Source organism: Paramormyrops kingsleyae, chromosome 2, assembly GCF_048594095.1.
Source record: "Paramormyrops kingsleyae isolate MSU_618 chromosome 2, PKINGS_0.4, whole genome shotgun sequence".
Taxonomy (NCBI): Eukaryota; Metazoa; Chordata; class Actinopteri; order Osteoglossiformes; family Mormyridae; genus Paramormyrops; species Paramormyrops kingsleyae.
The window spans coordinates 38,277,274-38,305,201 of NC_132798.1; the positions used below are offsets into that span (position 1 = coordinate 38,277,274).

General features: G+C 42.0%; 1 long non-coding RNA gene across 4 annotated transcripts; it reads right to left on the reverse strand.

The window, feature by feature from the left end:
* Window positions 1-6: 6 nt before the first annotated feature.
* Window positions 7-27,823, reverse strand: LOC140587647 (uncharacterized). 4 transcript variants are annotated; one of them, XR_011989328.1, is made up of 5 exons: window positions 27,471-27,823; window positions 25,478-25,525; window positions 3,607-4,301; window positions 868-1,073; window positions 7-760 (listed from the first exon to the last, which is right to left on the reverse strand). It is a non-coding gene; the product is annotated as an uncharacterized lncRNA (long non-coding RNA). The 4 variants fall into 4 exon arrangements; XR_011989327.1 differs by having other exon boundaries at window positions 877-975; window positions 27,471-27,822; XR_011989326.1 differs by having other exon boundaries at window positions 877-1,069; window positions 27,471-27,822.
* Window positions 27,824-27,928: the final 105 nt, after the last annotated feature.

Here is a 27,928-nt window from a genome sequence, read left to right on the forward strand (position 1 = left end):
GAGAAGTTGCAGGTCACCAGTTTATTCTCTGACAGATTGCAATCCGGGAGCGGCCATCTGACATACATTCAGCATGTACAGGAGGAAGCTCTGCCATATGTATCAGCTGTATCCCTTTTAAAGCCCTTTGGGCATCTCCCCCCCTCTCTCGGTACCAACCGTCTACGTTACAACCACATGTTTGACATTTACTCTAGTTAGTCGGTTAGTACTTGTCCTTGTGGAAGGCTACAGATATGTAAGGGCCGCTGACGTTCTCTGTCGCTCCCTCTATCGGTCCTGATTAGGTAACCTTGCCCTGCCGGCGCCAGTCAGTTCTCATTTCAGTTAACTGCATTTTTTAGAATGAACCCCCCCCCCCTTTCATCATGCCCTGCTTTAAGCTATATTCTCCTTTTCCTCTATTCATTGTATGTTCTTTATAATTCTATTGAATCACACAATTGTCATGGGGAAACCTAAGCCTCTCACCGAGACTCCGGCCACCAGCAAAACCGCTTTGTCCACCAAGAGGAACAGACCCGAGAATTCGCCCGAGGTGGCCTCCCCACCTGGGGAAGACCTGGAAAACATCCTGGACTCCATTGACAAGATGTCATCGAGCTTCGACGCACGTATGTCCCTGTTAGAAATTCTCCATAGGGAATTCCAGGCGATGTGTGCGTCTCTGGAGTTCAGCCAGAAGCAGGTGGAGACGCTTGCTACAGAGGACGTGGCTCTCAGAGAGTCCATGAAATCCCTCACAGAGGGCCTGGGCCAGCTGTCGGAAGAAAATAAGAAGATTAAGGAGCTCCAAAGGTTTCTAGGGTTTGCGAATTTTTACTGTCGCTTTATTCGGAATTTCAGCCAGGTCGCTGCACCTCTTACTTCACTCACTAGGTTGAAATGGACCCCTGAAGTAGATCGAGCCTTCCTCCGCCTGAAGCAAGCATTCTGTTCCACTCCTGTCTTTCAGCAGCCATGCCCGGAGATCCCCTTCGAGGTGGAGGTGGACGCATCAGACTCCGGGGTGGGAGTGGTCCTCATCCAACGAAATCCAGTAACAGGGCATCGACACCCATGTGCCTTTCTATCTAAAAAACTTAATCTTAGTTGTCCTGTCATACTTTTTAAAAAAATGTCAAATGTACTTCTAAAAACCATAACTGTCACGCCCGGTTCGTCCGATCCTCGTGTGTGCCACGCCCCCTCATTACCTACGTGTGCTACCCCGATTGTGATCACCTGTTGCCTGTTATTTTCTACGTATCCTGTGTATTTAGTCCGTGTCTGAGTTAGTGTTCCCAAGATCCGTCATTAATGTTTGTTGCTGTCTGCTGTCTGCCCTGAATAAACCCCGTTTTTTAGAGTATTCCTGGCTCTCTCCTCTGTTTGCCCGCTCGCTTCGCACGCCGAACACAACACTATCCACCAATACATCCAGTTCAGATTTGTGAATAGGACATAATCTGGCTCTTGAATCAGACCATCTATGTAAATTGTGCCCATTTGAAGCTCTGGGGACATTTTTCCACACATTCTTGGAATTCCTTTCTTGGAATTGTCTTCCTTTCTTGTTGATATATTTGGCATAACTGTCCCTTGTTCTCCTCAATTACAATTACATTGGGATTTCTCTCCCCTTTTCCCCTTTTTCAACAACAGGCAATTTCTTTATCTTCTGTGGCTGCAAAACTTATATTAGTCTCAAGATGGAAGGACCCAGACCACAGTGCTTTTATAGTTTTGTTAGAGTTATCTGCTGCAGAATTAAATGGTGCTTCTGCCACCACTCTAAATAATTGGGAGCACACGATCTGACTTGTAAAGGATTTATATGGGTGCCCTATTCAGGGTCACTGTCGTCCAGAGCCTCTTCTGGAAGCTACAGACATCAGGCAGGAAATAACCCAGGATGGGACACCAACCCCTTGCAGGGCACACTCACCATTCTTAACTATGGATAATTTGATAACTCAAATTCACCTTAGTGTGTTTTTGGATTGTGGGGGGCAATCAGAAAACCCAGAGAAATCCCCATAAAGACATGAGGAGCACAAGCAAACTCCACACACACAGCCAGGGTAGAGCTTCAAACCCTGGTACCCGAAGTGTGAGGCAATAGTTCTAACCACTGCACCATTGCACAGCTTCTATTGTTTTAAAGCAAAACATATAATTTGCAATATTATTTAAATTTTTTTTAAGGTCTTTTCAGTTATTAAATGCATGTTTAATGGTTGCCATGCTTCTGGTTCTCGAGCCATTTGCCAAATAGGTTTAAGATTTGATTTTTTTTTTGTTCTTAAAGATTCACCTTCTGTTTTGGAAGCAATATGATAAACAGGAAAAATCAAGGTTGCTTCACATGGAGTGAAACCTTGTTTGAGTCATGTTCAAAAGAAACTTAATTTAATGTAACCAAATTAAAATGTCTAAAAATGTTTCTTATTTTCTTTCAAAAGGCTCTGCCTTTTGCAGTGGCGGAGCTAAAATTTTTTACATGGGGTGGCCAGGGGGTGGCCACTTGTATTTCAGGGGGTCCACACACACACGCACTGTACTCATAAAGTTGAAATAATAAATTAAGGAATTGAAAAGTTTTATTTGCAAAAACAATGCTGAGTTCATTTACAAAAACATTAGCATAAAGAAAAAACAACCAAACAAAAAATACTGATGCAGCTGGAAGGGGCTCGATGACATCTTCTGTCAGCTCTGGCTCACTGTCTTGCTCAGAGCCAGAGGTCTCTGTGTCATCCCTTGATACATCTATTTACAACACAATCCATTAGTTCTCATAGAATAGTGAAAACGGGGGCGGCATGGTGGTGCAGTGGTTAGCACTGTTGTCTCGCACCTCTGGGACCTGGGTTTGCATGTTCTCCCTGTGTCGTCATGGGGTTTCCTCCGGGTACTCCAGTTTCCCCCCACAGTCCAAAGACATGCTGAGGCTAATTGGCATTGCTAAATTGCCCTTAGGTGTGCATATGTGAGTGAATGGTGTGCAAGTGTGCCCTGCAATGGGCTGGCCCCCCATCCAGGGTTGTTCCCTGCCTCGTGCCCGTTGCTTCCGGGATAGGCTCCAGACCCCCTGCGACCCAGTAGGATAAGCGGGTTGGACAATGGATGGACGGATGGAATAGTGAAAACCCAAATCTATTTCATTACCAACATATAATTCAAAATATGAAAATATAATAATTTATATTATTATAATAATTTATCCTAATTAAAAATATCCATTATCATACCTGCACATTAAAATCAGCAACCTATCTAAATAACATTATTCTGAAGAAAGTATATGAGCTGGCTATTCCATTTCAACTAAATTTAACTCACAAACAGCTAACCTAACATTACTTCCCCATATTAGCAAAATATCTGAGCATCGTAAATTAAATATAATAACTTACATACATGGTATGTGCATGTAATACTACCACAGATGAAGTATAGTTAACTGTCTAAAGTGCGAATTGATCTCTCTAATATCATTAAGTTAACTGATGTCGTCGGCGCCTCGTTAACTTACACAGCGGATAATAAACGTTACTCAGCAAACAAACCTTATAATAAACTATAAAACGTATTTCAAATATGATGTTTTATTATTCGTCTTACCTTGAAACCATGCTCTTGTCTTTGGCTCGTCTTTGATTTCAAAATAGCTTGAGCAGCGTTGCCGGCAAAATTCAAAACTTCTTTAGACAAATGAGATGTCAATCAGCATCAGGAACTGCCAGCAGCAAATAAAATTTTGGGGTGGCACCCGGGGTGGCCAATCGGATGTCAGGGGTGTCCAGTGCCACCCCGGACACCCCTCTGGCTCCGCCACTGTCCTTTTGCCAGGCCACAGTTGCAAATAAGAAACCTGTTCTTAATCTGTCTTGCCTGGTTAAATAAAGGTAAATAAAAAAATTAAAAATGTTAATAAACATAGGCAATTTTTATCATCATTGTAGAACACATATAATAGAAACATTCTCATAACCTATGTAAGATGGCCCAAGCATGTTTTCCTGGATACAGGGAGTCTTTCAATAAGGAAAAGGTTGAGAGCCACTAGATTAGGTGGAATCTAGAGCTGGAAGTCTAGAAGACTACTGCTTCTGGCTGCTCACTGGTACCCTATGATGGCCTTGACTGCACCTTAAGTAGGATGTGATAGTGACAAGATGTTTTCTCCTTCTGTTTGCGTTAAGCCTAACACCTTTGCACATGCCGTGTTAATATTTGTCCAGAAACAGGCGGCCATCCTGTCCAGGGTGTCTTCTGCTTGCGTTTCCTGGGAAAAGCTCCAAGGCTCCAAGATAACCCTGTCATGAATAATAAAATAGATTAAATTAAAAATTCAATGAAATGGATGAACATCATACTTCAAAGAAAGTGCTACTGATGGATATTATTATTGAGACAATTATGTGGTTTTGAAATGCTAGTTCCTTCTGCCCTATTATATACAGTATCTTTGTAGGATGTTTTAATTAACTGACATATAACACCAGCTTTCCTAATTTTGTGTAGCTTTTTCAAGTAGAAATTCCCACATGGTGGCACTCATTGACTGTTGCTTATGATTATATGGCAGCATCTCACATGTAGCTTTTGGATTTAAGACCTCCTACTTAACAGCCTTTCTTTCACTCCTCTCAGATTCTTTCTATTTTTCGCTAGTGCATTTTTTCCTCAATTATTGTGTCAATCACTTGCATATCACATTCCTCCTTGTTTTTGCATTTATTTGCAAATTAATAGGACAGACAGAAGTTCTTACCAAACCAAATGCTGGATTATATAATTTATCAAGGTAAGCATATAAACAGAGGGCAACATACAGAATTTATAATCATTACATTAATTACTGGTACAAAAGAAATAAAATAATATAAATATAATAGCCAGCTTGATATTAGTCTTTCATGATGAGGATGCCACAGGCCATTCTAGTTTCAGTTTTCAGTCAACTAGCCGTTTAACCCTTTAAAGACACCTTTAGTCTATTTGTAGTTTGATGTTCAAAACATATCTGTGGAATGATTCATGGACAGCATAAGGGATCCACATGCTTTGAAAGGCTCAATAAAAGAAAAATGCAGTGGAAATCTATTAATAATAAATGACTACGCAAAACATACTTCTGAGAAGTATATAATATTTTATGACTCCTTTCTAGTGATTAAGTACTATAGATTTCCAGTATGTTAAGCATGATATCCTGTCCAGGGGTCTGCCCCAATCTACCCCCACATGGAAAAGTTCCTTAAAAATAACATGTGACTGTTATATGTGTTTAACCCAAATCATATAAGCTTTTAATATGACACTCAAAATAAATATACAACCAATATTAGCTTAATCTGTCATTAGACATATATGTCTTTTATTGATGTAAAATACATATGAAATTAATGTACCATCAAACATATATTCCTATGGTATGTTGGTTGTCCTATATTCATGTACAATCGACATTAAATGCATCCACCATTAGTCATATATGTCCTTTATTCATATAAAAGACTTACCACATTCATGTTTTGTCAAACATAAGTTCTACATTGATGTGTAATGCATATTACAACAACAACAACAAATTTATTTTTGTATAGTGCATTATCACAACATTACATTGTCCCAAAGCGCTTTACAGCATCCCCACCCAAAGCCCCCAGTGAGTAAGCCATAGGCGACAGTGGCAAGGAAAAACTCCCCAGAAGGAAGAAACCTTGGGAGGGACCAGACTCAAAGGGGGAGCCCATCCTCCAGGGGCCGGCAGGGAGAGTCAAATACAGTTAAATCTGAAACACAAACGGGGAGCAGGGGGGAGATGACAAGCTGGTGCCACCACTCCCTCCAATCGCCAGGCAGCCAGAAGGCAGGGAGCGGGTCATACAAGGAAGATGACACAGGCAGAATGGCGAGCTGGATGCACGGACGTCATTGGTAGTGGCGACGTCACATGTTGCAGGGTGTGCTGGACATCTTGATAGATTGAGGGCTCCAGGCAGCACCCCCCAGGAGAAGGTGGTGGAAATAAATGCAATTAGTCAAAGTAAGGGAGACTATAGGCAGTGCTAAAAGTTAGATGAGTGCAATATGAAGTGCAATGCTCCGGCAGATATGGCTATGGCAGCATAAGTAGGAGGGAGAGGCAGGTGGGAATGCAGGCATGGGGAGTCCCTGAAATGTCAGCACTCCAATCCCACAAGCAATTGTGAAGCTAGAGTGACAGCACTGTCAATTCAGTTTATCCAAAGCCAATGGCACCGATCCCCACCCAGCTCTACACCTCACACTATAGGTTTAACTGGGAGTGAGAAGCTAGCTAGAGCTAGAACTAGTGTCCCTATAAGCTAAACTAAATAGGTGTGTTTTTAGTCTAGACTTGAATATTGAAAGTGAGCCTGAAACCCACACATCCGGTGGAAGACCGTTCCACCCGTATCATCAGGGTTAACAGATATATACTGTATAACTGTGTATCATCTGCATAACAATGAAACCCAACACCATGTTTTCTAATAATGTTACCAAGCGGTAGCATGTATAGGGTAAACAGTAGTGGGCCCAGTACTGATCCCTGTGGGACACCGTATGTGACTTTGGTGGCCTTGGATGATTCGTTGTTCACATGTGCATACTGATAGCGATCAGTTAAATATGAGCGGAACCAAGAGAGTGCTGTCCCTGTAATGCCAACTACACCTTCTAACCGGTCCAACAGGATATTATGGTCCACAGTATCAAATGCTGCAGTTAAATCTAGTAATACCAACAGCGATATCAAGCCAAGGTCAGAAGCCATAAGTAAATCATTCATTACTTTGACTAGAGCAGTTTCTGTGCTATGGTTTGGTCTAAAGCCAGACTGATATAATTCATTAGTATTATTTTTTTGTAGGAAAGAAGACAACTGACGAACTACAACCTTTTCCATGATCTTTGAAATGAAAGGAAGATTTGAGATTGGTCTATAGTTTCCTAAAACACTAGGTTCAAGATTTGGTTTCTTTAGAACAGGTCTAATAACAGCCATTTTAAAAGGTTTAGGAACATATCCAAGCTTAAGAGAAGAGTTTAGCACATTTAACAGGGTATTGCTAATCTGTGGTGCGATTTCCTTGAAAAATTTTGTAGGAATTGGGTCTATGAGGCTTGTAGAGGATTTACAGGAGGAAATTAAGCTCAGGAGTTCTGGGTGTTTTATAGGAATGAAAGATTCAAATGTCTCATTATTGATAGGCATAAGACTAGCAGGAGTCTGGCAGTCATAGGTAGCTAAGGACGTGCACTGGATGGTCTGTCTAATCTTAGTTATTTTACCATTAAAGAATGTAATAAAGTCATTACTCTTAAGAGATTGAAGGACTTGCGAGTTTAATGGAGAATTCTGTGTTAACCTAGCCACGGATTCAAATAGGAATTTTGGATTGTTTTTGTTCCCATCTATTAATCTGGAGAGATACACAGACCTAGCAGTCACTAGTGCTTGTCTGTATTTAGACAGGCTCTCTTTCCATGCAGATTTGAAAACTTCTAGTTTAGTTGAGCGCCATTTGCGCTCTAGCTTGCGTGATGCCTGTTTGAGTTCACGTGTATGATCAGAGTACCAGGGGGCAGGTTTCTTATCTCTATGCTTTATCTTCTTAAGTGGAGCTACAAGATCTAGTGTGCTACGAAGGGATTTATCCATGTTTGCAGTCGCCTGTTCAAGTTCATTTATACACGATGCTTCAGATGTAAGGCTGAAGGACTGTGGAAGTTGTTTCATAAATGTTGTTGTAGTTAGTGAGGCAATGGAATGTCTGATTCTGTACTTTGGAGCTGTGGTCAACGGGAGGCTATACTGGATTTCAAACGTTAACAAGTAATGATCAGAGAGCAGGGGACTCTGAAGCATAATAGATACATGTTCCACCAAGATGCCATGCCTAATAATCAAATCAAGGGTATGCTTATCCCTTGTGAATTGACACCCATTTGGAACAATCCAGATATTTGCCGAAAAAAGATAACATTGAACTTTCCCTTATGGCATGACAAAGGGATTAGAAATCTTGAACATGTTATTCAAAACAGGAAATTTATTTCGTTTGACGAACTAGTCTCAAAATACGGAATTAGCAACAGTAAATTTCTTGAGTACCAGCAACTGAAGTCCATTATTCAGGCTAGGTTCAATCTTAAAAAGTTTAACTTGGAAATACCGCCATGTGTGCTAGAATTTTTAAATCTTTCTAGCCCCAAATTACTGTCAAAAATGTATAAGTTATTGTCAAAAATGGATGACTCAATTTCCCTTCCAATCTCAAAATGGGAGCAAGATCTATCCATTGATTCAGATCAAAACTTTTGGAAAAAAATATGTTTAAACACCTTCAAAATGACTAAAAACCCGAACTTACAGCTTATACAATACAAAACTCTGCATAGAACTCATTATACAGGACAAAGGATGTTCCAAATGGGCCTTATCCACTCAAACCTATGCACCCACTGCTCAGGTGGCTTTGTAGAGAACTACATGCACACCATATGGTACTGCACCCCAGTTCAGAAGTTCTGGCAAAGGATTTGTGAGGATCTATCAATTTGGTTTAATTGCTATATCCCAACCTCACCTACATTGTGCATTTTAGGTGATGCAAGTATATTAGATATGGAAGAAAATAAAGCGCACATGATCCTTACTGCCTTAGGCATTGCATAGAAAACTATCTTCATGAACTGGAAATCAAAAAATAATTGATGTATTACTCAGTATAGAAATTTAATTCTAGACCACATAAGTCTGGAGAGAATGTCTAATTCCCTCCAAAAAAATCAATTGGGCAGATTGGATCCTCTCTGGTCCATTCTGGCCAATTCCATTACGTAGGGGGGGTGGTCGGCTGTGGTCTCGTCCCCTCGGGGTTCTGGCGGGTGCGGGGTTGGGCCCCCGGGCTGTGGGCGACTAGTGGCCTCTTGGAGCTGGGGGGGCTGCCATCCTGTGATGTCTGGGTGTCTGCCCTGGCTGGTGGTGGTGGGGTGGGCCTTGGGCGGGTGCTGCCTGGCGCTCATGGGGCGTGGGGTCTAGGGTGCCGGTGGTGGCGGGGGCTGGCCCTGGGATGGGTGGTTGGCCTCTTCGGTGCGGGCTTGGGTGGGGGTCTGGGGCTCTGGTGCCCGGGGCCTGGCCGTTTCCTCGGTGGGCACCTTCCTGCGCGGGGGTGGCTTGTGCTCCCTCTGGGGTGCCGCCAGGGGGGGTGGGGCGGTCCATGTCTGGGGGGCCGGCCTGCGCTGTTTGCGGGGTGGCATGTCTCGAGCCCGGGCTAGTCTGCCACTTTTTGTCGTCGAATGAGTGGGTGACTGAGTGCGGGCTGTCCTTCAGGGTGGGGGGGGGGGGGGTGGGGGCTAGCTCTTGGCGTCGGCACTGCTCCGTGGTGTTGTCGCCGGGGGCCCCCCGGGTCTGCTCCATCCCGTGCCGCGGTGGGGAGCTAGGGTGCCTAATGAGCCAGCTTGGTTAGCTGACTCTCTTCTGCCAGGGGGTAGTGATCTCATGAATCATGAATCCCAGCCCCTCTCCCCCCTCACTCACATAACATGCCACGCACACATGTAGGATCTCGGGGTGGGAATGTGCCGCGCACGCTGCAGTGAGGGGGGCCATGCATATGGCCTTACTCGCTGTGCTGCGCGGACCTCTGCCTCCCCTTGTTTTAATTGCACTTTAGTCATCACATATCAGTATACACACAGGGCCTTGGGGGGTGGGGGCACTACCTAGAGGTTGGTGGGTGGGGCCGCTGAGGTGGTCTCACTCACCTCTTCACTGCTGCCCGCCCCTCAATTTTACTTACACCGTATACATTGAGGGTTTTGGTGGGGGGGTGATGAGGAGGAGAGTTGTTTGCAAGCAGTGCTCCTCCGCGCTTCCCCCGTCAATTTTAACTCCATCTTAAGTTTCTCAACAGTCATACTCACTCACTCCTTACACCACATACACTCACCAACACATGCATCCAACACTCCACCTCTCACACAGGTGCGTGGGGGAGGAGAGTGGTCGGGTCTTCCTACACCCCCGCTCCCTGCCCGCGATGGTGGGGGGGCACTCGGGCGGTCGTCCGGCTGGCGGTGCCCTGGGGTTGCGGCTGGCGCTGGGGGGTGGCGTCCGTTCCCCCGCATGGCGGAGGGCGGTCCGGAGTGGATGGGCTTATGTCTTTTTGTCTGTGTATGTGTCCATGTATGTTGTGTGAGTGGATGTATGGTCTATGTGTATGGCTGAGAGGTGTGTCTGCGAGGTGTCTGTGTGGGCAGTGTGGGCCTGGGTCCGAGGCTAGCTGCTCCTTCCTGGGCGCGGCTGCCTCCTTGGCATGGTTGCTGGCCCTCCTCCCCGGGTGGTGGCCTGGGGTGGGGCTCTCTACCGGGGGCCGGTCGGCTCCTGGCCGCCTGGGGTCCTGGGGCCCTGGCTCTGGCCCGTGCGGGAGCGGCCGTCCCCCTTGCGGGGTCGGCTGCCTGTTGCCTCTGGTTCTCTGGGGCTCGTGCCCTTTTGGCTGCGGGGGGCTGCGCCTGGGGTCTCCCCCCTCCTCCTCCTGCTGGGGTGGGGACGCGGCTGTCGTGGGAACGTGGGGCCTTGGCTCTTCTGTGCTCTTGGGGGGCTGTGGACACCTTGGGTCTCCTGGGCCTGTCTCCGCTGGCCTCTGGCTCTTGCGGGGTGGGGTTGCGGCCCCCCGCCCTTGCTATCAAGCACTTTCCATGGAGAAATTCACACGTACCCAACACACGTATACGTGTTCACACACATCCCCCACACAGAAGAACACACATGCAAACCCACTTCCACACTTCCTTCCAAGCACATGCAACAATTTTGGATGTCTGTATATCTGTTTTATTTTCTTTAATTCTGGTTGTGTCTTTGTATTTGTCCATCTTGGTTGTATTTCAAATGCTGTTTTTTTTTTTTTTTCCCTTGATATGTACTTTTTACATTACTCTTGTCTCTCTTAGCCTCTCTCCCACTGTTGTCTCCCCCTTTGTTCGTGTTTTTTTTCTTTTTTTCTTTTTTTTTTTCTCCTCTCTCGCCCCCTTTAAATTTCTCCTCTCTCTCCCTACCCCTTTTCTTCACTATCACTCCCTTCCGGACAGCTCGGCAACTGGAATATTTTACGTGTTAAAAATAAAATACAATAAATATACAAATAAAAAGAAATTGACCAACATGAAGGGCCTATACAGAGTCTATAGAGCCCCTCATGGCAAAGCAAATATGTCTGACACAGCAGTGCATTCAGACCATTATTCTGCTTGCTAAAGCTGCCGGACAGGACACATTTAAAAAAATAAAAATAAAAAATCAAGGGTATGGTTACAGGCATGAGTAGGCCCGACTACATTCTGACATACACCTAAAGAGTCAAGAATAGCTGTAAACGCTATTTTTAAAGGATCACTATCTTTCTCCATATGAATGTTAAAATCACCCACAATAACAGCTTTGTCAGTACTAACCACCAGGTTAGTACCAGGTGAATGTTTTGTCCGTATTACTTTTTATGCATAATTCTTTGAATGAACTCAATGGAATCATGGACAGTGGTTCCACACAACTAGAATGAGTATTTTGAGAAGGAAATATCCTTTTTCAGTTGATTTAGTTTGTGTTCTGAGAATATAACATGAATTTTCATGTGTAATTAAACCGGCATCATACACACTGAGCGTGTGGCTCAGTGGGCTAAACCTGTGTGCTTGTAATCGCAAGGTCGCCAGGTTCAAACCCAGCCTCAGCATGTCTGCGGGTTCTTGAGCAAGGCCCTTAACCTCTCTTCCTGGGCACTGCTACAGGTGGCTGCCCTTCACAGACAGTTTGTTCTACAAAGAGCAAGTTGATGGAGGTGTAAAAAGAATTTCCCCATGAGGGACAATAAAGGTTAAATTATTATTATATTGCCAAACGTATCGGGACACCTGCCTTTACACACACATGAACTTTAATGACATCCCATTCTTAATACATAGGGTTTAATATGGATTTGGCCCACCCTTTGCAGCTATAACAGCTACAACTCTTCTGGGAAAGCTGTCCACAAAGTTTAGGAGTGTGTTTATGGGAATTTTTGATCATTCTTCCAGGAGAGCAGGCAGTGATGTTGGATGAGAAGGCCTGGCATGTTCTAATTCATCCCAAAGGTGTTCTAACGGGTTGAGGTCAGAGCTCTGTGCAGGCCAGTCAAGTTCCTCCACACCAAATTCGCTCATCCATGTCCTTATGGACCTTGCTTTGTGCACTGGTGCATAGTCATGTTGGAACAAGATGGGACCATCCCCAGTCTGTTCCCACAAGGTTGGGAGCATGAAATTGTCCAAAATGGCTTTGAATGCTTCATCATTAAGAGTTCCTTTCACTGGAACTAAGTGGCTAAGCCCAATCCCTGAAAAACAACCCCACACCTTAATCCCCCATCTATCCAACTTTACACTTGCACAATGCAGTCAGGCAAGTACCGCCAAACCCAGACTTGTCCATCAGATTGCCAGACAGGGAAGCGTGATTCGTCACTCCAGGGAACACATCTCCACTGCTTTACACCACTGTATCCAATGCTTTGATTATACTTGGTGATTATACTTGAGCGGCGTTTTTCTGTCCGCGTTTAAACTCCGTAGCAAACACCCGCGGGGCGATAATAACTAATAATATCTAACGTCGGTATCGCTACCCAGAGTCGGAAAAGGACAGTTGCTCCTGAGCTTTGCTCGGTCGCCAGTCGGGGCCGGGAGGACATTTTCCACTTTTTTTCTTGCCTGCCTGGTGCCCAGGTAGGAGACCTTCCAGATCATGTGGACAAGCTTTTGGCCCCAGCTGGGGTGGATCCAGTTGTCGTGGTGCATGTTGGCACCAATGACATAGGCAAGGGTAGAAGGGCTGTTCTGCAGGATAAATTTATAGAAGTCGCCAATAAGCTTAGAAGCAGAACGTCCATGGTGGTATTTTCTGAAATACTCCCCGTGCCACACGCAAGTCAGGCTAAGTTAACTGAGATAAGGAGATTAAATGCGTGGCTAAAAGGATGGTGTAGGAAAGAGGGGTTTAGGTTTATGGGGCACTGGAGGACCTTCTGGAACAGGTGGGACCTGTTCAAGCCGGATGGGTTGCATCTGAACCGGAGGGGAACCAGTGTACTGGGAAGGCGTATTTGTAGAGTAGTTGAGGAATGTTTAAACTAGGGACTGGGGGGGCAGGGAGGTTAGTTAAGTATGTAACTGGGGGGAAACGGAAAGCCCCAAAAAATCATATTATAAGTAGGCACTGTAATAGGCCTACCCTTTGTTGTCTGTATTTAAACGCCAGGAGTATTAGGAATAAAATTCATGATTTAGAGGCTCTTATCTCATCAGACTCTTATGATATTATAGCAATAACTGAAACGTGGTTGAGTGATAAGGATGGACAAGAATATAATATGGATGGTTACACATTGTTCCGTAAAGACCGTATAGGTAAGAAGGGAGGTGGTGTTGCAGTATATGTAAAGGAAAACTTGCAGGCAAGGGAGCTTACTGATATAAGTAAAAGTACGGAAGCTATATGGGTAAAATTAGATGCTACAAACTCAAATAGCCTAATTGTCGGTGTTTGTTACAGAGCACCCAATGTGGCTGCTGAGGAAAGCAGATTGTTATACAGTGATATTAGGATTATGAGCAATAAAAATGATGTGGTAGTTATGGGTGATTTTAATCTACCGGGGATGCAGTGGGACATTGTTGCTGGCTCTTCTGAAAATGAACTTGACATGGTGGAATTAGTACAGGATTGTTTTTTTACTCAGTTTGTTAACACCCCTACCAGGGGAGATGCCATTCTTGATCTTGTTTTGTCTAATAACCAGGACAGGATTGGTAAATTAGATGTTTTAGAACCACTTGACAGTAGCGATCATAACATGGTTAAATTTGAGGTTAAGTTTAATGCCCGAAGAGCAAAGTCCAAATCAAAAATATATAATGTTAGGAAGGCTAACTTCAATTGTATGAGATTAAAACTAGAAACTGTGAACTGGATGGAGTTAATTAACAAAACTGTTGAAGAGGCATGGGGATTTTTTAAAAGCACATTATTGCAAGTACAAGAGGACTTCATACCTGTTTCTAGCAAGAATAAATCAAGGAAATTGCAACCTAGGTGGTTTAATAGGGACATAAAGTATAAAGTAAGGAGGAAAAGGGCTTTGTTCCAGAGATGGAAAATAACTGATGATGACATAATAAAGCAAGAGTATCTAAATCTACAGGCTGAATTAAAAAATGACATTAGACGAGCTAAAAGGAATGTCGAAAGGAAGATCGCATTGGAGGCTAAGGATGACGTTAAAAGTTTCTTCCAGTATTTTAACTCTAAAAGAGCTCTAAAAGCTGAAATCACTAATCTGCAGGATAGTAAGGGTCTTATAATTGAAAACGACATTGACATAGTAAATGAGTTCAATGATAGTTTTGCACGGGTATTCACTGTTGAGGACACTAGTAACTTACCAGTTCTTATTACTAATCCAACATCGTCTATAACTAATATATATATAACTGAAGCTGATGTTTTGCAAAGCCTAGCTAAGCTCAAAATAAATAAATCACAGGGCCCTGATGGCATCTTACCTATAGTGTTAAAAGAGATGAGGGATATTATTTGCCAACCCTTAACATTACTGTTTCAAAAATCCTTATCTGAAGGTGTGGTACCTTCTGATTGGAAGCATGCCAACATAACGCCCATTTTCAAAAAAGGGGATAGAAGTAATTTGTCAAACTATAGGCCAATCAGTCTAACTTGTATAACTGGTAAAGTTATGGAGGCTATAATCAAAGAGAAAATGGTAGATTACCTGGACTCAAATAACATTTTGAGGGATAGCCAGCATGGATTTAGGAGAGGTAGATCCTGTTTAACAAATCTGTTGGAGTTTTTTGAGGAAGCTACTCAGGAAGTTGATGATAAGAAGGCCTATGATGTCATCTATTTAGATTTCCAAAAGGCTTTTGATGTTGTTCCCCACAAGAGGCTCTCACTTAAACTCAAAGCGACAGGTATTTTAGGAACTGTAGCGACTTGGATTGATAACTGGTTAACGGATAGGAAGCAGCGAGTAGTTATAAGAGGCTCGATGTCACAGTGGGCCTGCGTTCATAGTGGGGTACCGCAGGGTTCAATTTTAGGACCACTTTTGTTCCTTATTTACATAAATGATATAGACACCAATATATACAGTAAACTGGTGAAATTTGCAGATGACACCAAGGTGGGTGGTGTAGCAGATACTGAACTAGCGGCTCAGCAGCTACAGCGGGATCTTAATTTAATTAGTGACTGGGCTGACACCTGGCAGATGAAATTTAACATAGACAAATGTAAGGTACTCCATGTAGGGAGCAGAAATATAAAGTACAGGTATTTTATGGGACCTAGTGAAATAAAGGTAGCTGATTATGAGAAAGACCTTGGTGTGTATGTTGATGCTTCCATGTCAGTGCGGGGAAGCAATAAAAAAGGCCAATAGGATGTTGGGGTATATCTCCAGGTGTGTGGAGTTTAAGTCAAGGGAGGTAATGCTAAGATTATACAATTCCTTGGTGAGACCTCACCTAGAATATTGTGTACAGGTTTGGTCACCATATCTTAAAAAGGACATAGCGGCCTTAGAAAAGGTGCAGCGTAGGGCCACAAGAATGATTCCTGGTCTTAGAGGAATGTCATACGAGGAAAGGTTATTTGAGCTAAATCTGTTCAGCCTCAAGCAAAGGAGACTGAGGGGGGACATGATCCAAGTCTATAAGATTCTAACAGGTTTGGATGCTGTTCAACCGAATAGTTACTTCAGCATTAGTTCAAATACAAGAACTCGTGGCCATAGGTGGAAATTAGCGGGAGAACATTTCAAACTGGATTTAAGGAAGCACTTCTTTACACAGCGTGTAGTCAGAGTATGGAATAGTCTTCCTGATAACGTAGTGCAAGCTGAATCCTTGGGTTCCTTTAAATCAGAGCTAGATAAGATTTTAACAACTCTGAGCTATTAGTTAAGTTCTCCCCAAGCGAGCTCGATGGGCCGAATGGCCTCCTCTCGTTTGTATATTTCTTATGTTCTTATGTTCCTATGTAACGCTTGGATGCAGCTGCTCAGCTATGGAAACCCATTCCATGAAGTTCTCTACGCACGTTCTTGAGCTAATCTGAAGGCCACATTAACTTTGGAGGTCTGTACCTATTGACTCTGCAGACATTTGGTGACTTCTGCACAATGTGCGCCTCAACTTGCGTTGTCTTTGCTCTGTGATTTTACGTGGTCAACAGCTAAAGTGCTCTTATTCCCAGGTGCCTTGTAGTAAACTTGTGAAAAACATCATGTGTTGCTATATATAATTATATATAATTTATATATATTATATACATATATATATATAAAGAAAAATGCTCGATAGCCTTATATGAATCATGCATTTTTTTTCTTTTTCATATGGACCACTCACTCTGTGCCTGATCGGGTTTCAGGGTGGGGGGTTGAAATCCCATATTTTACTACACGGCTATGTGCCTGGTGTGAAACTTTGTGAAATCTGAATGTATTCAACAAGGAGTCGATAACACTATAAGCTAGTATACTATATATTTTGAATACTTTAATATCTTTATACAGTACATTATCTTTTGCATTAGCCTATTTTATTTAAACCAGGGTATGCCCTTTCTAACATTGACTTGGTATTTCAGACAGCTTTGGTAAAACAATACTGTTTTAACATTGCAGTTATTTGGATATGAAAGTGTGCTTGGTAATTGCTTTAAAAGCATTACATAAATACATTCCAAAGGGACAAATCTGAAAATAATGCTTGCTACAAAATGAAATGTTTCATTCATTTTATAGATAAAACATGCATTCAAAACTCAACAATATTGTTGTTACATTAAATAATGAATTACGCATGTATTTTTCATAACTCCATCAATTTTTATAATATTTATAAGTTTCCTATGCATTGATTGAGTGATGTGTGTTTAATCACCACCCATTCATGGTGGAGGGGTTTGCCCCTGGTAGGGTTTCCCAAGGCAAATTGGTCCTAAGTGAGCAGCCAGACTACACACATAAACCCCTATGATGATTAGAACCTGCAGGGGGAGCCGTGGAGTTGGGTGCAATGTGGATCGGGTGACAGTCAAAGGCAGGGGCTGCAATAATCTGATCGTTGACTCACAAAACTGGGCCTTGGCACATGGAATGTAACTTCTCTGGTGGGAAAGGAGCCTGAGCTGGTGAGGGAGGTAGAGAGATACTGACTAGATATAGTCAGGCTCACCTCAAACCATGGCTCAAGCTCTGGAACCAAACTCCTAGAGAGGGGCTGGACTCTATTCCACTCCAACTGGAGTTGCACATGGGGAGAATCGCTGGGCAGAGGTGGGTCTACTTCTAGCCCCTTGGTTTGGTACCAGTATATTGGAATTCACCCCAGTGAACAAGAGGGTTGCCTCCCTTCAACTCTGAATTGGGGGATGAGGGATGACTGTTGTCTGTGTGTACCAGTCCAGAGTATCTGGCCTACTTGGTGACCTTGGAGGGGGTGCAGGAAGGTGCCCCTTCTGGGGACTCCATTGTTCTGTTGTGGGACTTAAACACTCACATGGATAAACGACAATGAAACCTGGAAGGAGCTGGGCTGTCAACTGATCACACATGGTGGTGATTTGGATCCGATGTCAGGGGAAGATGTCAGATAGACCTGGTAGACCCAAACACATAGTGAGGATGTGCTGGGAGCATCTGGTGGAGGCCCCTGTCCAGGAGATCTTTAACTCACACCTCCAGCAGAACTTCTCTTGCATCGCGAGGGAGTCAGTGGACATTGAGCCTGAATGGCCCATGCTCTAGGACTCCATTGCGAGGCAGCAGTTTGGAGCTGTGGCTGTGAGATTGATAGTGCCTATCAGCATTCCCCAAACCCCCCCTTGGAGGAAGTAGAGCTGGAAGACTCAGAGGGGGCTTGCCCATCTCTAGGGCTGAGGTTACTGAAGTAGTCAAAAAACTCTTTGGTGGTAATGCTCCAGGGGTGGATGACATTCAACCTGAGTTCTTGAAAGTTCTTAAAGTTTTTGGGCTGTCTTGGCTGACATGCCTCTTCAACATTGCATGGACATTGGGGACAGTGCCTCTGGATTGGCAGACCAGTCTTTAAGAAAGGGGACTGGAGGATGTGTCCTGACTACAGGGGTATCACACTCAACCTCCCTGGTAAAGTCTATGCTAGGTTGAACCTCGGATTCAGCAGGAAAAATGTGGATTCAGTCCTTGCCACAGAACATTGGACCAGCTTGTCACCATCACAGGATTATTGGAAGGTTCATGGGAGTTCAACCCAATTAATTTATATGTGTTTTGTGGACTTGGTAAGGGCATAAGATCGTGTCCCTCTGGGGGACCTGTGGGGGGTGCTTCAGGAGTATGGGGTATGGGGTCCATTGCTGTAGACCATCAGGTCCCTGTATAAACAGAGTGGGAGCCTGGTTAACATTTCCAGCAGTTTTATGAACAGAATTTCTAGGCATAGAGAAGGGGCAGAGGGGGTCCGGTTGGGGGGTGTCAAGATCGCATCTCTGTTTTTTGCAGATGACATGGTCCTATTGCCGTCATCAGCTGGTGATCTGCAGCATGCATTGGGTAAGTTTGCAGCTGGGTGTGAGGCAGCCAGAATGAATATCAGCACTTCCAAATCTGAGGCCATGGTTCTTGACCAGAAGAGGGTGGATTGCCCTCTCCTTGTGGGGGATGAGTTGCTGCCTCAGGAGGAGGAGTTTAAGTATCTCAGAGTCTTGTTCACTAGTAGGAGATTGACAAAACTCTGTTGTGGTGCAGTGTTGGCAGCAATATGTACATTATATCATTCTTTCGTGGTGAAGAGGCAGCTGAGTTGGAAGGTGAAGCTTTTGATTTACCAGTCGATCTACATTCCTACCTTCACTTATGATCACAAGCTTTGGATAGTGACCGAAAGAATTAGATTGCAGATATAAGCAGCAGAAATTAGTTTCCTCTGCAGTGTGTCTGGGCTCAACCTTAGAGATGAGAAGTGAGGACGTTTGGGAGGGGCTCAAAGTAGAGCTGCTGCTCCTCTGCATTGGAAGGAGCCAGTTGAGGTGGTTCAGGCATCTATCTAGGATGCCTGCTGGATTGATCCCTAAGGAGGTGTTTCAGGCATATTCAACTAGGAGGAGACCTCGGGGCAGACCCAGGACATGCTAGAAAGATTTCTTGGCTGGCCTGAGAACATCTTGGTATTCCCCTGGTGGAGCTGCCCCTCCCCCTTACACCAGTGATTCTGCTAACACAGTGCACCTCTTACCAATGAGGTGCTGTTCCAAAAAGCACTCATATTGTATTGATATGAATGTACTGAGCAGGTTATTTTACTGGACATGTTTTCAAATGGTGCAGTTTATTCTCTTTACGATGTTTTTTTAAAGATTTTGCATTATTAATTTCAGTCCTGCTGTGTTAGGTCTAAGTAATGAACAAGATGTTTGTTATTTAATTAAGTTGTTTATTTTATTAATAATTCCTGAGATAAGCGAGCAAAAGTGAAACATATTAAAACACATTTTCCTGTTCGGCAAGAATGTAAATGCAGTCTCAAATTAAACTATACTTAAACTATTACAAGGCAAACATTTAATACATATACATTTAATACAGTCTTATTTTGGATTCAAACATATTATTTGCCTTTTTGCATCAAAGACAGTTTAAATAAGCTTTTAATGATATGATTTTAAAAAAGCTCTAAAAAGAGCTTATTGCTCATGTTCTTCCATTTTTATTAAATTACACCTTGTTGCTGAATAGATTTTACAAGCTAATTAGCAGGGAAAATAGTTTTAAGTTCTTGCTATCTATTTAACAACAGGACTGTGCATCCTAAATAACTGACAGTTTAAGCAAAAAATTTACAGGTTAAGATGTATTACACTGATCTTGACATTTTGCATGAGCTCTCCAGTGAAGCTATCACAAACATTAGAATGGGAATATAGAGGACATATAAAAGGTCTAATCTCTAATCCAAAATAACAAACAAAGGACAAAAAACTACATACTGTCCCTCCAGAAACTACATTAATCTGTAAATAGAAATACATACTGAGGTAAAATAAAGCTGCAAAGGGTTGAGAGCTTCAGGAAGTGAGTTGGATTTAGGGCACAGGCATGGGAACCTTTAAAGCCACTGTAAATCCTATAGCAGAACAGTGGGATATGACCCCACTCATGTCAGTCTGACCCCAGTGGAGGTGAGCAGCGATGACCCACAGACCTACAGAGCTGAAAGGGCCCCCCAGGCTGATCCAGGAGCACAGCAGGCCCCAGCTCACCTTACTCAGGCATTCATATGCTTGTGCTACTTGATTTTCCTTGGACTTTTTGAATAAGAACATAAGAACATAAGAACTATACAAACGAGAGGAGGCCATTCGGCCCATCGAGCTCGCTTGGGGAGAACTTAACTAATAGCTCAGAGTTGTTAAAATCTTATCTAGCTCTGATTTAAAGGAACCCAAGGATTCAGCTTGCACTACGTTATCAGGAAGACTATTCCATACTCTGACTACACGCTGTGTAAAGAAGTGCTTCCTTAAATCCAGTTTGAAATGTTCTCCCGCTAATTTCCACCTATGGCCACGAGTTCTTGTATTTGAACTAATGCTGAAGTAACTATTCGGTTGAACAGCATCCAAACCTGTTAGAATCTTATAGACCTGGATCATGTCCCCCCTCAGTCTCCTTTGCTTGAGGCTGAACAGATTTAGCTCAAATAACCTTTCCTCGTATGACATTCCTCTAAGACCAGGAATCATTCTTGTGGCCCTACGCTGCACCTTTTCTAAGGCCGCTATGTCCTTTTTAAGATATGGTGACCAAACCTGTACACAATATTCTAGGTGAGGTCTCACCAAGGAATTGTATAATCTTAGCATTACCTCCCTTGACTTAAACTCCACACACCTGGAGATGTACCCCAACATCCTATTGGCCTTTTTTATTGCTTCCCCACACTGGCGAGAATGAGACATGGAAGCATCAACATACACACCAAGGTCTTTCTCATAATCAGCTACCTTTATTTCAGTAGGTCCCATAAAATACCTGTACTTTATATTTCTGCTCCCTACATGGAGTACCTTACATTTGTCTATGTTAAATTTCATCTGCCAGGTGTCAGCCCAGTCACTAATTAAATTAAGATCCCGCTGTAGCTGCTGAGCCGCTAGTTCAGTATCTGCTACACCACCCACCTTGGTGTCATCTGCAAATTTCACCAGTTTACTGTATATATTGGTGTCTATATCATTTATGTAAATTAGGAACAAAAGTGGTCCTAAAATTGAACCCTGCGGTACCCCACTATGAACGCAGGCCCACTGTGACATCGAGCCTCTTATAACTACTCGCTGCTTCCTATCCGTTAACCAGTTATCAATCCAAGTCGCTACAGTTCCTAAAATACCTGTTCCTAAAATATGGATGCTGTGTTTCTTGTCTGGTCATGGAAAAAAAACAGTTTCTTCAATGAAGCATATTGGGTAAAACATGACTCAGATGATTCAGGTAAGATGGACAACACAGCAATAAGGAAGAGACAATGTTTATCTACAGGAGAGATTTCCAGATGTACTGGGGCACCAAGAAACCTAAGAGGACACTTTATGTGTCCCCAAACCTGCATGTCCTATGGAAGCTGTAAATCCAAAACTACACTTTATTATGGCATAAAAAAATACTTGAACTGTTTGATAGACTCACAGCCACTACTGGATGTATATAACTTTATTATTAGCTCAGATTAAGACTGAGTGTATAGTTTTTTTCTGTCTCTCGTTCCTAGCATATTTTATAATTTATATCAATTTTATTAAGCAGTTTCTGACAATATTAAAAATAATAATTAAAGTCAAAGGTATTCAAGATTTTGATGTTATTATGGAATGCTGGCAGTCACAATGGACCTGATTTTAAATCAGACATCCTTCAGCAGAGTGAAACAGATAGATGCTGCAAAGAAAAAGAGAAATAATTCATTTTTAACTTGCCTGAGGGTGTGAACTTAATTTGGAAAGGCTATTCAGTGCTTTGGCTTTCTGTTTAGTTTGGATATTTGATACTTTGCAACTGTTTGCCTCACAAGTCATGCTGAGAAGATAGCTTGTGCTTTGTGTGGGGACTCTGTTTTATATTATCTGTTTTGCCAGGGGCCCACTGTCTGTTACTAGAAGGTAAATATGTAATAATCATTGGTTATTTCAGTAGAATACTAAAACCTTGGATAATTTTATTGACAGTTTTGTGGTACTTCCCAACAATCATTGTTTGCGATACGGTTAGAAGTGCAAGCAAATGAAAATATGTGTGCTTTAATGAGTACAAAATGTAAAACTCCTAAACATTACTTGTCAGTGTTTTTCATGATTATTTATAGTCAATTGAATACTTTGTTGATTATTTAGTTATTCAGAAAGGTATGCTACACAACCTGATTTCATTGAAACATATCACAAACCTATCGTTCTTCCAACTACTTTCTGTCATTGCTGTATGGTGCCTTTAGCTATGCATCTGGACATTCTTGGTAGTTCTATGAAACACAAAGGTTTTATCATTGTTACTTGGAAACACAGATAACAAATGATTTCAAAACCATATCAAAAACCATCAGTAAGCTGCTGGAGAGAATGACATTTTGATTGCCATGACCTTTACCTGCTGTGGTCCAATAAGATATATGTTTGGGTGGTGATCAAGACCATTGCATAAAATAGAAGAAAAAAGCTAAGGAGTAAGAGAGCGGAAATGTTTCTCTGTGTTATGTGATTGTTTGCAGAGATATCCCCTTGACCTTGCCCTTACTGCCCCTGCCCTGCATATCAGCAGCAAATGTGTCCATTCAGAGCATTTGTGTGAATGAGGGTTGTTTGTGTGCATATAGTGTATGTGCATGTGAAGTGTATGAGTATATGCACATGTAACCCATGGGAGTATAATGCGTAGACTAAGAATGCGTTGGATAAGTGTGTGAGGGTAGCACTGAAGAGAGAGACTAAATGTGTGTAATACTGATGTAATGCCTTATCTTTGCAGTCAGGTTCAGAAAGAGAAGCAGTTGAACGTGTGTGTGATATGGAGGTTAGGTTGGATGCAGTACTGAACCATCAATACAGTCATACCCCTGTAGGATTTGATGTACTAGGAGAAAAAAGAAAAGTAAAAAATCAACATATCCAATTAAATTATCAGTAAGTACACTGTACATATAATATGTAGTTACTGCAAAAAGACCAATATGAAGTACATTTTTTAGTTCCTCAAAGCCTATTATAATGTATTATAATGAAGCTATTGATTTTGAAAAGATCAAGGCCAAATGCTAATGAAAGAAAATGCATAGAAATTACTCATAATAATGACTCCAACTGATACTCTACAAGGAGTCAAATACGAGTTACAATCAGATATTGAGCAATGGGTTGTTTATTAAAATTGGATGTATGTCTGTTCAGGAATTCACTTCATTCATCAATAGGAAAATGCTGCAACAACCCAGGGCAGGACTGGAATTACAAACTGGCCCTGGACGTTTGGATACCCCAAATTTTGCAGTGGAAGTCCCCTGCGATAAATTTTGCCATGCGGGGAATAATGTAATCATTGCCAAAGCAAAAGTTAAGTAAGGGTTAATGCACTCCAAGCCGTGCACACATGGCTGAGAAGGCAGAGGACATATAGAAATAAATATACACATTTCCTTGCCTCCAAGGAGTGTGTTTAAAAGTGTATTGTGCACAGCTTGGAGTGCATATGCCCGCTTCTGTCACTGTTGTCACAGGCTATAATACATCAACTAGACACTAGGGCTGGGAGCAACATGACATAGGTGAGGATCATAATTACGAAGGACTCAAACACTAGGAAAGGGTTGACCAGTGACACCTGCTGGCCAGGTATGGACTGATCCTGATAGCCTATTGCTTGTTGTTTTTAAGTGAATGAATCAGTGATTCAAAGAGTCAAATCATTTTGGTGAACTGAATAAAGCAGATCACTAAAAAGAATCATTTTACATAGCACTAGTATTTTGTTCTGGCAAACCTTTATGTTGTGGACGCCGCTCAGCCCCCATCCTGGAATAGCGTTGTTTTTTTTTTTTATTGTAAAAATACATAAAATGCAGTGTAAGGTTTGGACAGTAAAAAAAAATAGATATCACCCAAGCCTACTACTATTAAACATTTTGGTTAGGCCTATATACATAAGCCACCGTCTTTCATTTGAAAATAGTCTATTGCTAATGCTGCATTCCATTCCAACTGGAATGCCCCTGAAGTCTTGAGTTCTGACTCGAAACGTCTTTACAACCTTGACCTCAGAATTCAAGATGGCTGTGCTGTTCATCGACAGAAATAAAACTGTAATTGTATAATGTGTATTAGTACTTATGTCTTATTTGTGTCTTATTAAATCAGTCGTACACACAGTACTGTCCAACCTCTATCTGTGGACATGATGCAATGGTGTTTGCATGTGCAAAATACCACATAATGTGTTGTTATGAATTGGTATTGCTAACAATGGCTAACAGTGAACCTGGCTAGAACTGGTATTGGTTAATGGCTTTTTGACTTGTTGTATTGGAATGTGGTGAACTTGGATGTGGTGACCTAATGGTTAAAGAAGTGCACACGTAATTGAAAGATTGTGGGTTTGAATCCCTGACGAATAAGGTACCACTGAGCAAGGTACTACTCCCCAGGTGCTGAACTAGGTGCCCCCTGCTATGTCATGATGGGTTAAATGCAGAGGACACATTTTGTTTTTGTGTGCTGTGGTATATCAACAATGATCACTTATATCTAAAACAATGATCACTTATCTCACTCATCTGCAACTCTGACTTCAGACCTCCGATGAAATGTACTCTGTGGAGGCATACCTCCTAGTTTTCAGCTGTGTTTACCAATTTGACTTATGAACTTCTTCAACTAATTATTTAAACCGGACTTCTGTTCATCTCCTTCAGACAAATAAAACAGGACTGTATAGTATGACTGCACTACAAGTGCATTACATCCGTAAATCATTTTGGTATTTAATCACTGACCACAGGTCTTGTTCATCAACCTGAAGCAGTGTTGTCTAAGTGACCTATAGCCATTTCTTTGATTTTATAGTATCCCTTATGTAATGTTAATTAGAAGACCTATAAAAGTTATAGATTATAATCATGGATTTATTTACTACTTTGCCTGGCCAACACTACATGATATTTAAGAACCTAACAAGAATAAGTGCCGTAGTGTGAAGGGTTTTTAATGATTGAGCAGTAAAAGTTATTAAATAAAATATTGCTTCTGCAAAGCGTGTTAACATAGCTAAACATCTTCACCCCTCCTGGTTAGGGGTTTAAATCTCACCTTTGCTGTGTGTGCGATGTTGACGTGTTTCCTCTGTTCCTCTGTGTCCTATGGGTAAGAGTTGTAGGGTGAATAGCTTACATTTATACCTGCATTAATTAAATTACTATTTCTGTATATTGCAGTTTGGCGGGTTTTGGGTCTTTTGCGGTTATAGCTTAGAATTGTTACATTCCAACTATTTAAAAGAAACATTTTAATTACTCAGAGGTATGAAATTATTGGACCTAATTTAAAATACACTGCCCAAAAGATGAAATGATAGCAATAAAATCCTTTAAACTAGACCTTATTGTCACGTCCAGCCCCACCCTGCTTGTCTACTCCCTGCGTTTCCCTTGGCCATTGCTTCTAATTGTACCTGGAGCTTATAGAGAGTTTTATTGTCATATGCACAGAAAACAAGCAGTTTCGCTGTACTTGTTAGTCTTACCTCTTGTTCCTATCCTCTTGTTAACCAGCCACCGCTGCCTTGTGTTTACTCCTCTGTTAGTCATGTATATTAGCGTCTCTTAATCCTGTGCTCCATGTACAGTCATTGTTATCTGTCTTTGTGTGTTGCCCTGCCAGGTTTCCACAATAAACTCCCCTGCAAGGGGTTATACCTGCTGACAGCCTGCATTTGGCCGCCACACGACAGAATGACTGGAACACAAAGACAAACCTGCGACTGTTCTCCAGACCACCAGGAAGAATCAATCCACGTAGGCTACCTATTAGTATAAGTTACCTGAAAGCACCAGGTGTAGTTTTAGGAAATGACAAATTGGCAAATTTCAGTAGGCCTATATAGGGTTTTTTGTTGTTATTGGTTTTTTTCCTGGATGACAACTACAAGGATGATTGAAGAAGATGGTGAATTTATTTATACTGTATGACATGAAAAGCTTTGTAAAAACTATCTAGACTATCGCCTAGATATCTAAAAAGCCAGCAGGTAACTGTTGTGCTTAAACTGTATAAAAGGCAAATTTAGAATTTGAGAGTATAAGGTGTTTAGTATTACACTTTCTATGATATTGACAAGCAACTACAGTTACATGTAGCCTGTTTTGCCAATTCACCATTGTAATAAAAAAATATAAAGCCAAATCCAAAATATATCCGTATTGTGTACTTACTTAGCTTAATTTAAAATTTTAGAAGGTAAATGTATATTAGATCAGATACACTTTGGATTAGGCTATGTTTATTCTGAATTGGCAAACAGGTTACATGTAATTGCAGTTGTTTGTCAATGTCATAAAACGCATCATCTTCAATATTTAAAACTTTCAATATGTAATTTTCGCATATTCGCAAATTGCCTTTTAGACCGCCTAAACACGACAGTTAGACCTGCACAAGCCGGCATTTTAGATAGATCTAGGCGGTACTCAGTTTTTAATGTTGAGCAATGTCTGAAATATAAATTCATAAGGATATGTATGTTTTATCATTGAGTGCTGCGCATGAGACATTGTATCTAATATTTCTACAGTAAGATTACTCGCGCAACCAGTAGCAGTAGCGATGTATACAAAGCTCCGAGGGTATAGTTTGCCCCGCCGACAAGCACTGCTGACCGGTATTAGACTGTAGTTGGCACACACCGAGATATAGGTGTATATTTGCTGAACATGTAGAATAAAGGATGACTTTTAGGCCTATAAAATATTTTATAAAAACTTCTTTCCACTAACCATCTGTGCTATATCCAAGAACCTTCAAATGGCGATAACCTTTTACTGCTTTTGATTACTGCTAACTTCAGGAAATAACCTATTAAAATGCTACTGTAGCAATATTTGATTTCGGATCTTTAAAGGAAAATGCTGAACAGTATAAAATGCTAATATGAATTCCTTTACACACAGTAAAGGCCTTTATAATACATACTGTAGCATCGGCGGGGCGCATGTCCCAGCATGCCCCGCTGCAGTTGTAATTAGCCCTTGTTATGTTGTTGTTAATGTTAATGCTTACATTTCCTTATTGTTGCACGTGTGTTTACCTGTGTCTTGTGTGTACCCGGTCCGATCCTCGTGTGTAATTAGCTTACGTAAATCTCCCACTGTGTATGCATCTTGCAGTTCGGCGTCTGACAGCCTTGTGTTTCCGGCATAATAAAAAGCGTGTTTTCCCTGGCAGGCAAGTTTCTGTGTCTCTTTCTGCTCCGGCGATGCGTCGGTCCGCCCTACACGGCAATACTTTAACTTTCATTTTGTTATTGAGTTGTTGGGTTCCATACAGATATTTGATAAAGACCGAAATGAAATTAAAACTATTGTGTTGTACCGGTAGTATACTGACTTAAGGTGGAAAATTATCCTATACTGAAAGTGTCGTGCTCCTTTTGAAACACTGTTTGTTAATCGGTGTAGATCCACTCTGCGAAATAAGCCTAAAAGGAAAAACATACGAATATTAAGTCGTAATCTGAAACTGGACATTATAAAATAAATAAAAGTT